The sequence below is a fragment of the Ipomoea nil genome, unplaced genomic scaffold, assembly GCF_001879475.1.
Source record: "Ipomoea nil cultivar Tokyo-kokei standard unplaced genomic scaffold, Asagao_1.1 scaffold3017, whole genome shotgun sequence".
Taxonomy (NCBI): domain Eukaryota; kingdom Viridiplantae; phylum Streptophyta; class Magnoliopsida; order Solanales; family Convolvulaceae; genus Ipomoea; species Ipomoea nil.
Window position 1 is genome coordinate 535,783 of NW_017619445.1, and position 13,118 is coordinate 548,900.

General features: G+C 37.5%; 1 non-coding gene across 1 annotated transcript; it reads right to left on the reverse strand.

Moving 5' to 3' along the window:
* Positions 1 to 5,238: 5,238 nt before the first annotated feature.
* Positions 5,239 to 5,312, reverse strand: TRNAN-GUU. The gene has a single exon. It is a non-coding gene; the product is annotated as a tRNA-Asn (tRNA).
* Positions 5,313 to 13,118: the final 7,806 nt, after the last annotated feature.

Genomic DNA, 13,118 nt, shown 5'->3' on the forward strand with positions numbered 1-13,118 from the left:
TTCGTTGTGCTCTTTTACTAGTTGCAGCAAGATTTGTTGTCTGTGTTCCTTGATGATGAGGTTGATTTGCGATATGGGGCTGTTGTAAGGAGGATTATCCCGAGAAGGATGCAGATGCGTTGGCGTGATGCTCGTAACAAAGTGGATTGTGGGGTATTTGCAATGCGACATATGGAGTCTTTTTTGGGGCAATCGGTGAATGCATGGGATTGTGGTCTACAGAGGGGTGATACTAGGGGTCTTGAGTTGTTGAGGATGTCTTATATGCGGCAAATTTTGACGAATGAGATTAATGCTCACCATTCGAAGAACATTCGGAGTGTAGTCCAATACCATGATCCAATCGAACAAAGATAGTTTATGCTTTATGTTTCTTAGCAACGAGTTGATTAGTAGTTTAGTTTAGTTCACTTGGTTATGTTCGGTGAATATGTTTTTTGGTACCGTGGCCTATTTTAATTTATATTGTTTTTCTGCGTCTATTTTTCCGTTACGAGTGTTGGGTGATTCTGCTGATACATGATGGCACACAAATTTTTAACCCAGTGCACATGAGCTTGAGTGCACCATCCGTGCTATGACACTAGTCAGAACAATTCATGCTTGTACATTAGTTGAACTCATGTGTATACCAACTAAAGTTTGCTCTGTAGAACTGTTGTGGCTCAGTCAAAACATACTGGCACATACTGTCCAACATGCGTGCACATCAGGGCATAGCTTATATTGTACAGCACATAATGGCACACAATTTGGTGTTCTTGTTCACACGTGCTAGTATTAACCATACTTGGTAGTTGCATTTGGCAGAATGGCACACCCATGTATTCCTGTGTGCACACTATTATCTCTGTTTCTTGATTAGCATATCATCCTAGCTCTTCATTTATGAGTGGTGGTTTTTTTGTCCAGTTGTACCGACCACCCTGGCACATGTAGGTTTACGCAAGAGCACAACAACTATAGTTTTGGCCGTAATGACCGGTTTGGCATGGTGTGATCAGAATGGCACATACGGTTGAATGTGCGTGCACATAGGGTGTGGCTACTACAATACAACACGTTATGGCACACAAGTTTGGTATCCAGTGCACACAAGACAGTATTAACAATCCTTGGTGGTTGCATTTGGCAGAATGGCACACATGTGTATTCTCGTGTGCACATTATTATCTTCGTTCCTTGATTAGCGTATCAGCCTCGGTCATGTGGGTATGCGTGGTGAATATGTTCCTTATTAAGGTTTCCGTATACGAATTTTCTATTTTCCTGGGTGCTTACTCTTCATTTATGTGTGGCGCTTGTTTTGGCCAGTCCCACCGACCACTCTGGCACACGTAGATTTACGCAATAGCGCAACAACTGTAGTTTTGGCCGCTTTGGCACGGTGTGATCAGAATGGCACATACTGTTAACTTTGGTTGCACAGATGGTGTCGCTACAACTATACAACACGTTATGGCACACAAGTTTGGTATCCAGTGCACACAAGACATTATTAACAATCCTAGGTGGTTGCATTTGGCAGAACGGCACACACGCATTTACGCAATAGCACAACAACTGTAGTTTTGGCCGCTTTGGCACTGTCTGGATAGAATGGCACATACTGTTGACTTTGGTTGCACAGATGGTGTGGCTACAACTATACAGCACGTTATGGCACACAAGTTTGGTATCCAGTGCATACAAGACAGTATTAACAATCCTAGGTGGTTGCATTTGGCAGAATGGCACACACGTGTATTCTCGTGTGCACACTATTATCTCTGTTCCTTGATTAGCGTATCAGCCTCGGTCATGTGGGTATGCGTGGTGAATATGTTCGTTATTAGTGTTTCCGTATACGAATTTTCTATTTTCCTGGGTGCTTACTCTTCATTTATGAGTGGTGTTTGTTTTGGCTAGTCCCACCGACCACTCTGGCACACGTAGATTTACGCAATAGCACAACAACTGTAGTTTTGGCCGCTTTGGCAAGGTCTGGATAGAATGGCACATACTGTTTACTTTGGTTGCACAGATGGTGTGGCTACAACTATACAGCACGGTATGGCACACAAGTTTGGTATCCAGTGTACATGTTCTAGTATTTACAATTCTTGGTGGATACATTTGTCATATTGGCACACCACGTCTATTGTCGTGTGCACACTATTATCTTTGTTCCTTTATTAGCATACCTGCCTAGGTCATGTGGGTATGCACGGTGAATATGTTCCTTATTAGTGTTTCCGTATAGAATTTTCTATGTTTCTGGGTGCTTACTCTTCATTTATGTGTGGTGGTTGTTTTGCCCGGTCCGTCTGATCACTCTGGCACACGTAGTTTTGTGCAAGAGCACAATGACTTTAGTTTTGGCCGTAACGGCCGCTTTGGCACGGTCTGACCAGAATGACACATACTATTGAATGTACGGGCACATAGGGTGTGGCTACATCTATACAACACGTTATGGCAAACAAGTTTGGTATCCAGTTCACACAAGACAGTATTTACTTTAGGTTTGGCCTTCACGTTTGCTTTGGCACGGTCTGAGCATATTGGCACATACTGTTGAATTTCCGTGCACATAGGGTGTGGCTACAAACATACAGCACGTGATGGCACATAAGTTTGGTATCCAATGCACAAGTTCTAGTAGTAACCATTGTTGGTAGGTGTATTTAGCAGTATGGCACACACGTGTATTCTCGTGTGCACACTATTATCTCTGTTCTTTGATTAGCGTATCAGCCTCGGTCATGTGGGTATGTGCGGTGAATATGTTTGTTTTTATTGTTTCTGTACTCGAATTTTCTATTTTTTTGGGTTCTTACTCTTCATTTATGAGTGGTGGTTGTTTTGGCCAGTTATAGTGACCACTCTGGCACACGTAGTTTTACGCGATAGCACAACAACTGTAGTTTTGGCCCTAACGACAGCTTTGGCACGGTCTGACCAGAGTGGCACATACTGTTGACTGTGCGTGCACCTAGGGGGTGGCTACAAGTATATAGGACGTGATGGCACACAAGTTTGGTATCCGGTGCACACGTTCTATTATTAACAATTGTTGGTGGTTGCATTTGGCAGAATGGCACACACGTGTTTTCTCATGTGCACATTCTGTTTAATCGATTGACTCGGTCCACACTAGCTAATTTAAGACAGATTGAATTAATCGATTCACGTGAACACATATATTGCTATGATAAATGGAGTCAGTAGCTAGTTATCTGTACACAAATACATCATTAAAGAATGTGAAGAAAATAATTGGCAGTACATCAATCAGGCACACGATCCTAGTCTCAAGTGCACAGTTCGGTTTTCCTAATTGTGACTTGTGGTCTTCGTCCGTAACTCGCAGTTGCGACTATCATGGTGTCCGTATGTGTTGCATGTCCGGCACTTCCTTACCCCCTTGGCTGCTAGTTTTCAATTTGCCTTCATGAATGGTCTATAAATGGGTGTGCATAATGAATGGGTGTGGCGTTCATCGATTGAGTTTACCTCAAAAGTATCACTATCTAATCTCTTGAATACTATTTTTGCATTGCACCCGACTCTGTTTGTGACACGGCGCCTTTTAGTTGTGTTCTTGTGATCAGTTGTCAGTATGCCTACGCCATTTATGAGAAAACTTTAAAGTATTTATCCAGAATAATAATAATAATAATAATAATAATAATAATAATAATAATAATAAGTGCTTTGGTCCAACTATGTTGATTGATGACCATGTTAAAGAAGATTTAGATTCTAATTGTCTACCAAACATAATATTACATCATATTCGTAATTAATCTGATGGATTTCGTTTTTTAATTTTTATTAATTTTTAATCATTCGTAATAGTTTTGAACAACAAAAGAAACCATTGCTCTCTCAATTCTTATTTAATTATAATTTTCAATATCGTAGAAGCAATTGGAAGATTATCAATGAATAAATTTAAATTAAAGTTGAACACTAATGCTGCTTTTAATCACTCTACCGGTCAGATGGGGTACGGATGGGTATTGACGGATGATGAAGGCCGGTTCCTTCCAACGAAGAATATGTGTGTTCAGGGTTAGTGTACTGTCCATGAGGCTGAAGCATTAAGCGTTCGGGAGGCTCTAAGTTGGCTAATGGATGTAGGGATGGGCAATGTGGAAGTAGAGATGGACTCTCAGTTCGTTTTTAATGCTTTGAATTCTGTTTCGTTTAACATCAGCCACAATTGGTGGTGTTGTTTTCCGTTTTGTTAAGCGATCTGCGAACGGTGTCGCCCATAGTCTAGCTAGGGAGGCCTTATCAGTGTTAGGTTGCGGAGAATGGTTTGACACCGCCCCTACTTTCATTGTAAGCGTTCTAGCAAGGGATTTAATGAATTGAGTTTTCCTTTTCAAAATTAAAATTAAAATTTACATACATTACTTATACATTCATACCACTTCATAGTATAATAATTAAAGAAATTAATAAGGAATTTATAAATAGATCATGGCAAGCTTAGTTGACAATAATATTTTATTTGTTCATACACAATGCAAGAATTCATTAGCACAATTGTTCATCATCATCGACATCTTGTATAAGAGTTTTCCTATTAATTGACTAAACAAACCTATATCTCTCATCTGGGACATTGAAAAATTCATTAGCACAAGCGACTAATGCATTAGAGATAATATATGTGGAGTATAACTTGAGCCTTTCATCAGACAGTTCAATATCATTCTGATAAGTCATTCCTTGAAGTTTGTTGCCCTATAATTATATTTCAAAATAGATGTCAATAATTATTACAAAATATAATATAACAAATATTCATAATCCTAAAACATGCATAATCGAATTATGTTTAAAATTGAGGAATGATAAAAGGAGTAACTGCTTCATCTTGAAATGTTATAGGTTTGTACAAGGTTCCAGGTTTAGTCTTTGACTCTATTGTGTTCAACTTTTCAATAACACAAACTTTACAACTCTATTGTGTTATCTCTCTTGGAAAATCTAATTTCAAATTACATTTTAAGAACATCATCAAAATTTATAAATTACACTTATTCTTAGTATTTTCATTTTTAAAATTGTCACATTAAGAAATGAGCAATAATATGTAGTGATTCTAATAGAAAATTTATCAAATTTTTTAGTGTTTCGAAAATCTTATTTATCAATATATAAGACTTTCCATTCTGTAAATCATCTTGAATTAATTGGTCAAGTTAGCAAGTATTTATTGAGATGATTTCCAAAACCCATTCTCACTAGAAGGAAGGCTTGAACCTTTGACCTTGTGGTTAACAGCCACACGCTCTAACCAACTGAGCTATTCCAGCAACTCATTACATTACATCATGGGCACACGAGAAATTAGTATCATGCACACAATTTAATACACAATGGCACACTGTCATACGTGTAAACATCAAGTTTCGAACTCAGGCGCGTGATACTATTTATATATATATATATATATATATATATATATATATATATATATATATATATATATATATATATATAATGTCACGCGCCTAGGTTCGAAACCTGATGTTTGCATGTATGATAGTGTGCCATTGTGTATTACATTGTGTGCATGATACAAATTTCTCGTGTGCCCATACTAATTAGATTATGAGCACACGAGAAATTAGTATCATCCACACAATTTAATACACAATGACACACTGTCATACATGTAAGCATCAGGTTTCGAACCCAGGCTCGTGATACTATATATATATATATATATATATATATATATATATATATATATATATATATATATAATTTGTCACATTTATTGACCTATTATATACCATAATAATTTTTAGATTTTATATAGTAATAGTTGGGAGATAGCTTCGGCAAGAAGTTGCAAAAGTAGGATTTTGTTTTTATTAGTCGTACAGATTATAATAAAGCTTAACAAATCTCTAATGAATTGATGTGGTAATTTTCTTCTTCTTCTTCTTGTCTACATAAAAAAGTATTAAAATTATAATGCATAAGGGGAAAATAGATCCATCTACTATCAAGGACTGTTCAATTAACATCTTGGACTAAAATAAGATCTAATTGAACATTTTACATATAAAAAATTTGTTCACTTTGAATTTCTTCAAATTTCCCCTAGGTAATCCTTCTACAATGCTGACATGGAATTTATATAAAATTAACTTTGCTGACTTGGATTTATTATTGACCTTTTAAACCCAAAGGAAAAAAGATAACGCACGATGATCATCTGGAGAATAATTTTTATCCATTTGTGTACCTCCTCCCCATCATTCACTTCGCCAACTATTGGCCGATTATTCTCAACCCTAAAACTAGACAGACAATTTGGAAGCACCTTGTAGATTGTACACGCGGAGATTTTCATAGTGCTGCTTCCTTTGACACTAATGTCGAATACCATATAAAATGATTTTTTGAAGGCGAAAGTTTTGGTTTGTGACGACAATACACATGACACCTTCAAGGTCACAAAGAAAATGCCATGGCTGTTGGGAAACAAGGACAAACAGGGGTGATGACTGTAAGGGAGTCTGTGCCATGTTATATAACACTATCTTAAAAGCGTTATTTGCCTGGCGACGTTGCAGTCAAACTAAACTGGTACGATTTTGACAAACAACACAGAATAACCACGCTAAGCTTGCACTAGCTTAAACATAGACGAACTTCACTATTGCACAGACTCAGGGAGATAAGAGGGATATGAGAGAAAAGACTCTGTACCGAATTGCACTTTTGAAAATGGAAGGGAGGACTGCTTATATAGTGTTTAATATAACAGCTTCCCTTCATTCAGCCAAAAATTAAACACAAAATAAGGGGAAGAGCTTTGAACGTGTGGACATGGGTTGGATGACCATTACTAACAAGTAAAAGGTGGTCTGATATTGTAGCTCTTTCCCCTAAAATGAATTTTCCAACACATACAGGCGTATGAAAAATGGGAAACCTATTCTGATTTGAATGTATTTCCAACAATCCCACACACTTTTAAAATGGAAGGCTAGAAAGAAATAATGTCTGACCAATACAAACGAGTTGATCTTAATGTCAATGTTTGAGAACTTGAACTGACACGTAGTGACACTGAGTAATTTTCTTCCCGAGAGTGATATGAATCTTGAACTCACCACTTAGATAAATCGTGAACTCTAATGTACGCACCAACTCAAAAGCTCAGGTTCTACGAAAGTCAAACTCTCAGACTTCTTATGAATACCTTTAGTGTTCAAGTCTGTTATGTCTATCTCAATATAGACCTCCATCCTGTTAAAGTCTATCTCAACATAGACTTTTAACTCCAACAAGCATTATCGCAATATAGACTTTTATGTAAAGTTTATCTCAATATAGACTTTTAACTCTGTCAAGTCTATCTCAGCAAGAAGAAAAATGGTGTCAAAAGTCCCTTAAACTTCCATGCTAATATGGATAAGTCACTAGTAGAAAAATGGCCATAAATATCTGAAAATTTACGTCTATTGTGACATAACCAAATGCCTAAAGTGATGCGTTGCAATTTTTTAATTAAAATATCATCTTTAAATATGTTTTTTTTTAAATACGTAGACTATATGCAGTTGTTGTGCATTTACAACACACGCATATAGTCTTATTAAAAAAAATAATTAAATATTTCCATCCACTATATCTGTATACCAATTGCAGTTAAATTGCGTGTTTTTTATTTTTCATAATTTCTACCTCTGATATATATTAATTCGAGAAGCGAAAACTATGATTTTCAATGCCAAAATTTTCAATCACTATCACTCCACGCTCTCATCAGCCCCTTATCTACCATCATCCCCATACTTCACTATCTCCATTGTAAAAATCGCACATGCTCTATCGTCGCCATCACACAAGCTCCATTGTTGCCGGCTCGGGATCGATTGTAACAAAAGTACTAAACAAATTGAATGTATAGGGGAAGTTTGATTCCATTTTCTATGTTTTGCTGTAAATGGTGATGTTAGATGCAATTAGCATCATTCCTGAACATCTCTCATCTAGCTACTCTCAACTTGCAAATGAATAAGAAATTACAGCAATTGAAAGAACCTAATAAGAAGAGTCTTCAAGCATAAAAATATAAGTGTTTTGCATCATGGGATAGTTAAGTATTTTTAATATTTTTGAGCGTATAATAAATCACGTTTTTCTTCTTTTTGTTGTTTTATATTCTCCTTTATATTCCAGCACGAGTTCGAGTTTTAGCATTGATTGTGAAGTTATTGTAAAAGAGGATCAAGTAATTTATTTGACAATTATTAGTATACGATTTCAAATTACTTTTGGGTATGTACTTTGTTATGTGATTTTTATGGAGATGATTTTTGCTACATCGGGCTATTTGATTATAGGAACAATTATGAATATTTGACCAAACTCATGAGGCAATCTACATTTTGTTGTTTGTTCTGTTCGTTTTGGAACGTTCCTAATTATATTGCTCATTCCGAATCGTCGAGCTGACTCATTCCGAATCGTTGAGTCTTTTGAATTATTTGTTGGAACGTTCCATCTGGCTCATTCTGAATCGTCGAGCCTAACTCATTCTGAATCGTCGAGTCTTTCTAAATAATTATGTCGATAATGGCCTTTGCCACGGGTATAATAGTGGCTGTTGGTTGCCAATGAGTCATATGTTAACGAATGATTTGTGCTTTTGAATTTATTGCATTATGAAATAATGTTGATGCCCATGTAGCTAAAGTTTTCTGTTTTGGGAACTTGTGTATAGTATGATGAAAGTATTATGACTTCGATAAAGTTTAAAGATCGAGATTTGCATCTAATTATTACTCTAAAGCTTAGTGTATTATATTAGGGTTGTTTGATCCGGGGTGAGAAGAGTACCACTTACTGGGCATTAGCTCATTATTTGTATTTTTTCCTCATGTTTCAGAGTAGTTAAGGACATGTGAATAGCACGAGCACAAGTGGTGGGGTCTTGAAGGTGACTCTTGAAACTAGGAGACTTACTCCTAGTATTGGAGCTTATCACGGACTTTTATTTATTTGGTTATTCTCTTTGACCATTTGTATTTTTGGTAAACCATTGTGTTTGGTTTTGGTGCTTGTGATGCATTTTGGACACACTACTCTTGCTTGTAAATATTTAATAGTGGATTTGATGAGTTTTTGAGAAAAACTAGTTGATTATATTTTTCCATTTTAGCTGTGGAATTATTATGTATTCAAGTGTTATTATGAAGGTTCCGAGAGGTATGTATGGTTAGGCTGTGTATTGTCACAAGTCTTCACGTAACGATACAGCCGGGTCATGTCCTTGAAGTGGGGCATGGCAGGGCTGCTGAAAAATTAAGTTTTTGTTTTCCGCATTAAGAAACAAAAAAAAAAAAAAAAATCAATTTGGATATTTTTTTTTGGCTTACTGCTGCTTCGCCGTTCTCTTTAGAACTCCGGTCTGCGGTTAGATCGCCGGTGACCTTTGTTGATGGTGGAAAACGACGGCTCATCAAAAAAAAGAATTATACTCTCCCGTCGTTTTTCCTTCAAGATTGCCGTCAACAATGGAACTCCAATTGGCGGAAGGTTGGGGATCGGTAGCCAGATCACAAAACCTCAGTTTCCTCAAAGCTTGTTTCCTCCACCTGCGTACAGTTCTTTCAATATCTAGATCGTACGGCAAGATTTCTTGATTACCAGATCGAGTTATAGGCATAAACCAAAAGAAAATGTATTGCAACAATTATGTAAATGTAATGAATGAAAAAATTGTTTTTTTTTTTAGATTCCTTTCTTTTTTTTGACAAATGAAAATAAAAACAAACTGTAACACCCCCCAATCAAGCTAGATAATAAGCCTTAACACATGCAGATTAGACAACAAAACTAGCACAACGGAAGATAAAACGAGAACTGGATAAAAGAAATCCAACGGGGTGTCACGCCACGTCTACCAAACACGGTAAACGCTACGGCAAACAATCTGCTAGTGTAAACATCTATCCCAAAAACATCAGTCTACAACTACATTGGCACACAGGCCACAAAACAGGGATAAAGGTGCTAAGTTACCAGGCACTAGACATCGCACTTGTCTAAACATCACCTGAAAGATACAAAGATAAACATTGGGACGACGCCTGGTCAGCGATAATGCTGGTAATCCACCAATACCGTTAAATATCATACATAGATAGATATAAGTTGTAAAACCATTTTCGAAACGGAATACATAAGTATATAAGTCAAAAGCCAAGATCAACAGTCAACACAAGACTCATCACTCACAAAGATAACACGGGAACACATCCCAAACCGCAAAGGTTAACCACAGCACAAAGGAATAAGACAAGACCGATGGCAACACATGCCCTTGTGACTACACACGTCACAAGAAAGAGAACTAACAACAACGGCTACGCAAGCCCTCGTGACATCACCCATCACGAGTTGATATGCCTTCTTTATGCCCTGTTCCAACCTTATGGCTACCCCCGACCTTGTACCTTCATGCCAACCATTACCTCCAGGACTCCTGTACTTCTTAGTCCAACCTTTTCCCTCCCGGGACCGTCGTCCCCCACCAACAAACCACCAACAAGACCACCAAATCATAGTACACAAGGTACCGTACACGGCAACACATGCCCGGATAACACATGTTATCCCCCAATCACGTGAACCTTACACGAAGGCCACAGCTCCATAATCACATCACGGACACCACGAGGACCGCTGCAATACCTTGGTGACTAGTGTCCCATACCACAAATCGTGCAATCCAGGTAAAGCCACACACGCACCACCACTCACACGAGTCAATCAACGGATCACAATGAAGGTATGAAACAAACTCAATCAAGGAACGGGTCACAACCCAACGACAACAACGATGAATAACTCAAGTTATCATCAACCAAACGGAAGGTACAAACCACACACAGGCTTGCATTAAGACAATAAACTAGCATGCTTAACAACGGAGAAACTCAAGATAGTTCCGAGGAACACACAAGACACTTCTTGGTCCAACGAAACACAATGTTGAACACTTAGCACGATTCAAGACACCAAAGTCCTACATGGATACCTACCATATAGTTCTAGATATACGAAACATCAAGAAGACACTCAAATAGTTCCACAAAAGAACAACGGGAAGTCATAAGACCAAATACCGAGTCAAACAGATCACGGGGAACAAATCCCGAGCAAACACCACCATGTACCCGCGGGTGGACCCACGGGTAGTGCCTCACCCGTGGTTCTGCCCGCGGGAACATCATCCCACAAGGCCATGTACCCGCGGGTAGGCCGGCGGGTGGTGCCCCGCCCGCCATTCCGCCCGCGGGAACACTCCTGTTCCACAACAAATCCCTTCGGGGATTTTCTTCTCCAAACACAAATTCAAGTCCAAAACATGCCAAATCTCACCCAATACAACAAAATGACTTGAACCATGGAAAATGTCAAGCAATGGCACAAAGGAACCCTAAACATAAGCTCTAGATATGCAATATCACAAGACAAATGCATAAACCCTCACATTTCATAGCAAAACATAAGTAGAATCCAAGAAATCACATATAGGTAAGCAAAATAGGTTTTGTAGAGCATGGGTTACCTCTTGTAGACCAAAAGACTTCACTTTACACCACAACAAGCTCCCCACAAGGCTTACTTTCCAAACCCACTTCAAGATCGAACCAAAAGATTTTAAAGATCCTACCTTTAAGAAAAAGACAACTAAGATGGAACCAAAAAGACAAGATAAACATAGATCTTACCCTCCTAGATGCCCAAATAGGCGAAAGGTTGAATCTTGAAAGCAAAACTTGAAATCTTGACAAGGGTCTTAACTTGGCTTGGAGAATAAGCTACACTTCTTTTCTAGAGAGAAGGTAGAGCTAATTTCTAAGAATTGTAAGGAATGAAATGAAAAAGTCTTCTAGGTTAGGTTACAATACTAACTCTTGGTGAAAGGACAAGAATACCCTTACTAACCTTTAGAAAGTGTAAGGAACAAGGCAACTCCCCTCAAAGCTTAAGGTACAACACAACTTTAAGGTTGACTAGTTCCTCAAATAAAATAGGATTAATTACTCAATTAATACATGGATTGAATGTGTATTTTTGGGGTGTCACACAAACAAACAAACAAATAAATAAATAAACAAACACAAAATAAACAAGAAAATCTCCCCGGCAACGGCGCCAAAAATTTGGGGAGCTGTCGTAGGCTCCCAAATTAAAACCTTACAAACGTAGTAGCGGGAGTAAGGGTCGATCCCACGAGGAGTAACTAGTTTAACGTATGTGCTCAAATTAAAGGAAAGGGGGGGTTTGGTATGAAAGTGATAATCAAAGTAAATAAACGAATAAAGCAGTGAAAATAATATATTGAAAACACTTATAATAGGAAACCTTGGTTAGTAAAGATCCACCACCGGAATTTAACACTGATCATTGATTCAAAAAGTAATTAATATGCAGTTGAATATTTGTCGTGAAATTATTTCATTTCCGTTTTCCCTTAGTTGTAGGTAACTAAAGCACACGCGGTTTAATTACCCCTAACTACTAAGTAATCTAAGACAAGCGCTATAGATTTAATGTAATAACAGCAATATGAACTAGGAAAACCGACAAACTAAATAACACAAACACAAGAGGTTGCATTTAATTTAGGAAAATATTCTACTCGAGACCAATTATCACCCCAATCACTGCATAGGACAACTGAACGACACCTGACTAAAACCGGAAAAGAAAGTGGCTATAAAAATGTAGGACTGTAAAGATAATCTGAATGCCATTACATTAGTTAACATGAATAGCATATAACTTGAATGTAAGTTTTTACAGTACAATGATGCACAAATTTAAGAAGCATCTATTTCATCAGAATGATCCTATCAACAACATAAAAAAAATTTGGAAAAATAAAAATCATTCCATTAGGGTTCCAATTTAATAAGAAATTAGGGTTCAAAACACTAGCTATTCATAAGAAATTAGGGTTCAAATTTAAGAATTCATTAGGATGGTTCAACAAATCAGTCAAAGCCAGAGAAATTAGGGTTCAACAGACTAGCTATTCATAAGAAATTACGGTTCAAATTTAATAATTCATAGGAGGGTTCAAC